This window comes from Aphelocoma coerulescens, unplaced genomic scaffold (assembly GCF_041296385.1).
Source record: "Aphelocoma coerulescens isolate FSJ_1873_10779 unplaced genomic scaffold, UR_Acoe_1.0 HiC_scaffold_83, whole genome shotgun sequence".
NCBI classification, from domain to species: domain Eukaryota; kingdom Metazoa; phylum Chordata; class Aves; order Passeriformes; family Corvidae; genus Aphelocoma; species Aphelocoma coerulescens.
Window position 1 is genome coordinate 1,338,436 of NW_027184067.1, and position 5,463 is coordinate 1,343,898.

Genomic DNA, 5,463 nt, shown 5'->3' on the forward strand with positions numbered 1-5,463 from the left:
CAAGAGCTTGGCATAAGCATTGAGCAACAGCTGCTGAACACACCTGGCAACATCTGCTTGCATCAAAAGAGGGCTTCAAGCTGACAATGGCACCAGCAGCTTCCATCTGCAACAGACACCCAGGGAAAGGACAGGCTGTGCCGGTTTGGACAAATGTGGAGGAAAATATCCTCTGATAGAAGGCAGGTTACACCCAGCCCTCCCCCACCAGCTTCGGGAAAAAAGAATTTTCCTGGGAAGAAAGTGAAAGAGATAAAAACTACTTTTTTAACAAACACACAGGAAAAGGATAACAATGCTAAATATTAAAAGCTCTCGCTGTGCAGAGAAAGCTGGGATAATTTGAGAGTCCTTCTGTGTTTCGGTGGGGTCTCCTGAAACATCCATAGACAGCGAGGCCCGTGCAAAGAAACAGGGAGCGATTCTTGAGAGAAGTTTCAGAGCTCTTTCTTCTCCAGCCACATGGGCGGGGCACTGCCAAAGAACTGAGCAATCACGGCACAACCAGGGCCCTCCTCGCACAAGGCAACACAAAATAAGCAGTGCTGAACAGGATTAGGGCACATGTGAGCAGGGAGCAGGGAGACCCCGTGCCCAGGCCATGCCTCTACCCCAGGGTCCCCTCTCCCATGACCTCATGGCAGGGGGGAGGAACCCCAACACTTCCGTAGGTGTAGTCTCTCTCCTCCTCCTTGCAGCTGGCTCATGGGCCCACATTCAGGGCCCCCACCTCGGGAGAAAATTCTCCCAATGTGCTCTGATGTTGAAAGAGTCAAGAAGAGAAGAAGGGAAAAAAAACCCCCGAAGTCCCAGGAAAACAAAGTTCAACTCTCCATCTCCCTCCAGAGAAAAGGAGCTGAAAACTGGCTAAAAAGAAACCAAGTTGCTTCCTCTGCTCTTGCTGCAAGCAGGATGCAGAGGACTGTGTATGTGTGTCCTTGAACAAACGCTCTGAGAAGTTTGTCTGGCTTTTTTTTCCTCTCCCCCCTCTCAGGCTCAGTTGAAAGGCACAGAAATGCACAAAGTTCACTTCTGGGCATAGAGCAGCAATAGGGGGATACACATGATAAAGTCACCCCAAGACACAGGGACAGAGAATTCAGTGGAAAGACTCCGAGAATTCTGCTCCCAGAGATCATTCATTCCTGCTCACACTGACCCTTGTAGAAAGGGGACATCGTTCCCGGCAGCCTGTACTGAGCATGTGGCTCCTGAGTGGGGTTTGTTGTTTAGGAAACCTGCTCCGGCTTTTCCATTCTTTCCTTGCAAACAGGAAAACTTCTCCTGGGGCTGTGTGCAGGCAGAGCCCTGAGGAGAGCAGGTGGCACATGGTGCGCTGGGCTGGGACAGCCAGCTGCAGAGCTCAAGGGAAGAAGCCCAAAGTGTCACAATGGCTCCTTGCCTTCCCATGCAACACCTGGGTCACAATGGTCTCCTTGATTCCATGAGGCCCCACTGTGTCACAATGGCTCCTTGGTTCCATCAGGTTCCGCAGTGTCACCATGGTCTCCTTTGATCCGCACTGTCATCATGGACAATTGGTTCCATGAGGCCCCGCAGTGTCACAATGGTCCCTTGGTTGCATAGCTTTTACGTTGTAACAATGGACTCCTTGCTTCTATGAGCTAGCCTGCTTTTTGCAGAGGTGTCTTTGGTTCCAACAAGGCCCCACTGTGTCTCAGTGCACCCTGGCTTCCATGTGGATCTGGAGTATCACAAAGGCTCCTTGGTTCCACCAGGTCCTGCTGTGTCACAATGGGTCCTGTGGTCCCTGAGGCCCTCCAAAGTCATCATGGATGCTTGCTTCCATGAGGTTCCATTATGTGCCAGTGGTCATCTTGGTTCCAGGAGTTTCCTTAGTGTCACAATGCTCTCCATGTTTCCATGATTCCCCACAATGTCACAATGCTCTCCAGGCTTCCATTAGGCCCTGCTTTGCCACAATGGTCCCCTTGTTTCCATGCGGCCTTGCTGTGTCACAATGGACGTACGGTTCCATGATGTTGCGTGGTGTCACCGTGCTCTTCTTGAATCCGCCGTGTAACCATGGACCATTGGTTCCATGCAGCCGTGTCACAATGGGCTCCTTGATTCCATGATTCCCCACGGTGTCACAATGGAGCCTTGTTTCTAGGAGGTTCTGTACTGTCACAATTGCCTCCTTGATGCCATCAGCCCCTGCAGTGTCACAATGGCTCCTTGGTTCCATGAGGAACACAATAGCTTGGCATAAGCATTGAGCAACAGCTGCTGAACACACCTGGCAACATCTGCTTGCATCAAAAGAGGGCTTCAAGCTGACAATGGCACCAGCAGCTTCCATCTGCAACAGACACCCAGGGAAAGGACAGGCTGTGCCGGTTTGGACAAATGTGGAGGAAAATATCCTCTGATAGAAGGCAGGTTACACCCAGCCCTCCCCCACCAGCTTCGGGAAAAAAGAATTTTCCTGGGAAGAAAGTGAAAGAGATAAAAACTACTTTTTTAACAAACACACAGGAAAAGGATAACAATGCTAAATATTAAAACCTCTCGCTGTGCAGAGAAAGCTGGGATAATTTGAGAGTCCTTCCGTGTTTCGGTGGGGTCTCCTGAAACATCCATAGACAGCGAGGCCCGTGCAAAGAAACAGGGAGCGATTCTTGAGAGAAGTTTCAGAGCTCTTTCTTCTCCAGCCACATGGGCGGGGCACTGCCAAAGAACTGAGCAATCACAGCACAACCAGGGCCCTCCTGGCACAGGGCAACACAAAATAAGCAGTGCTGAACAGGATTAGGGCACATGTGAGCAGGGAGCAGGGAGACCCCGTGCCCAGGCCATGCCTCTACCCCAGGGTCCCCTCTCCCATGACCTCATGGCAGGGGGGAGGAACCCCAACACTTCCGTAGGTGTAGTCTCTCTCCTCCTCCTTGCAGCTGGCTCATGGGCCCACATTCAGGGCCCCCACCTCGGGAGAAAATTCTCCCAATGTGCTCTGATGTTGAAAGAGTCAAGAAGAGAAGAAGGGAAAAAAAACCCCCGAAGTCCCAGGAAAACAAAGTTCAACTCTCCATCTCCCCCCAGAGAAAAGGAGCTGAAAACTGGCTAAAAAGAAACCAAGTTGCTTCCTCTGCTCTTGCTGCAAGCAGGATGCAGAGGAGTGTGTATGTGTGTCCTTGAACAAACGCTCTGAGAAGTTTGTCCGGTTTTTTTTCCTCTCCCCCCTCTCAGGCTCAGTTGAAAGGCACAGAAATGCACAAAGTTCACTTCTGGGCATAGAGCAGCAATAGGGGATACACATGATAAAGTCACCCCAAGACACAGGGAGAGAGAATTCAGTGGAAAGACTCCGAGAATTCTGCTCCCAGAGATCATTCATTCCTGCTCACACTGACCCTTGTAGAAAGGGGACATCGTTCCAGGCAGCCTGTACTGAGCATGTGGCTCCTGAGTGGGGTTTGTTGTTTAGGAAACCTGCTCCGGCTTTTCCATTCTTTCCTTGCAAACAGGAAAACTTCTCCTGGGGCTGTGTGCAGGCAGAGCCCTGAGGAGAGCAGGTGGCACATGGTGCGCTGGGCTGGGACAGCCAGCTGCAGAGCTCAAGGGAAGAAGCCCAAAGTGTCACAATGGCTCCTTGCCTTCCCATGCAACACCTGGGTCACAATGGTCTCCTTGATTCCATGAGGCCCCACTGTGTCACAATGGCTCCTTGGTTCCATCAGGTTCCGCAGTGTCACCATGGTCTCCTTTGATCCGCACTGTCATCATGGACAATTGGTTCCATGAGGCCCCGCAGTGTCACAATGGTCCCTTGGTTGCATAGCTTTTACGTTGTAACAATGGACTCCTTGCTTCTATGAGCTAGCCTGCTTTTTGCAGAGGTGTCTTTGGTTCCAACAAGGCCCCACTGTGTCTCAGTGCACCCTGGCTTCCATGTGGATCTGGAGTATCACAAAGGCTCCTTGGTTCCACCAGGTCCTGCTGTGTCACAATGGGTCCTGTGGTCCCTGAGGCCCTCCAAAGTCATCATGGATGCTTGCTTCCATGAGGTTCCATTATGTGCCAGTGGTCATCTTGGTTCCAGGAGTTTCCTTAGTGTCACAATGCTCTCCATGTTTCCATGATTCCCCACAATGTCACAATGCTCTCCAGGCTTCCATTAGGCCCTGCTTTGCCACAATGGTCCCCTTGTTTCCATGCGGCCTTGCTGTGTCACAATGGACGTACGGTTCCATGATGTTGCGTGGTGTCACCGTGCTCTTCTTGAATCCGCCGTGTAACCATGGACCATTGGTTCCATGCAGCCGTGTCACAATGGGCTCCTTGATTCCATGATTCCCCACGGTGTCACAATGGAGCCTTGTTTCTAGGAGGTTCTGTACTGTCACAATTGCCTCCTTGATGCCATCAGCCCCTGCAGTGTCACAATGGCTCCTTGGTTCCATGAGGAACACAAGAGCTTGGCATAAGCATTGAGCAACAGCTGCTGAACACACCTGGCAACATCTGCTTGCATCAAAAGAGGGCTTCAAGCTGACAATGGCACCAGCAGCTTCCATCTGCAACAGACACCCAGGGAAAGGACAGGCTGTGCCGGTTTGGACAAATGTGGAGGAAAATATCCTCTGATAGAAGGCAGGTTACACCCAGCCCTCCCCCACCAGCTTTGGGAAAAAAGAATTTTCCTGGGAAGAAAGTGAAAGAGATAAAAACTACTTTTTTAACAAACACACAGGAAAAGGATAACAATGCTAAATATTAAAACCTCTCGCTGTGCAGAGAAAGCTGGGATAATTTGAGAGTCCTTCTGTGTTTCGGTGGGGTCTCCTGAAACATCCATAGACAGTGAGGCCCGTGCAAAGAAACAGGGAGCGATTCTTGAGAGAAGTTTCAGAGCTCTTTCTTCTCCAGCCACATGGGCGGGGCACTGCCAAAGAACTGAGCAATCACAGCACAACCAGGGCCCTCCTGGCACAGGGCAACACAAAATAAGCAGTGCTGAACAGGATTAGGGCACATGTGAGCAGGGAGCAGGGAGACCCCGTGCCCAGGCCATGCCTCTACCCCAGGGTCCCCTCTCCCATGACCTCATGGCAGGGGGGAGGAACCCCAACACTTCCGTAGGTGTAGTCTCTCTCCTCCTCCTTGCAGCTGGCTCATGGGCCCACATTCAGGGCCCCCACCTCGGGAGAAAATTCTCCCAATGTGCTCTGATGTTGAAAGAGTCAAGAAGAGAAGAAGGGAAAAAAAACCCCCGAAGTCCCAGGAAAACAAAGTTCAACTCTCCATCTCCCTCCAGAGAAAAGGAGCTGAAAACTGGCTAAAAAGAAACCAAGTTGCTTCCTCTGCTCTTGCTGCAAGCATGATGCAGAGGAGTGTGTATGTGTGTCCTTGAACAAACGCTCTGAGAAGTTTGTCTGGCTTTTTTTTCCTCTCCCCCCTCTCAGGCTCAGTTGAAAGGCACAGAAATGCACAAAGTTCACT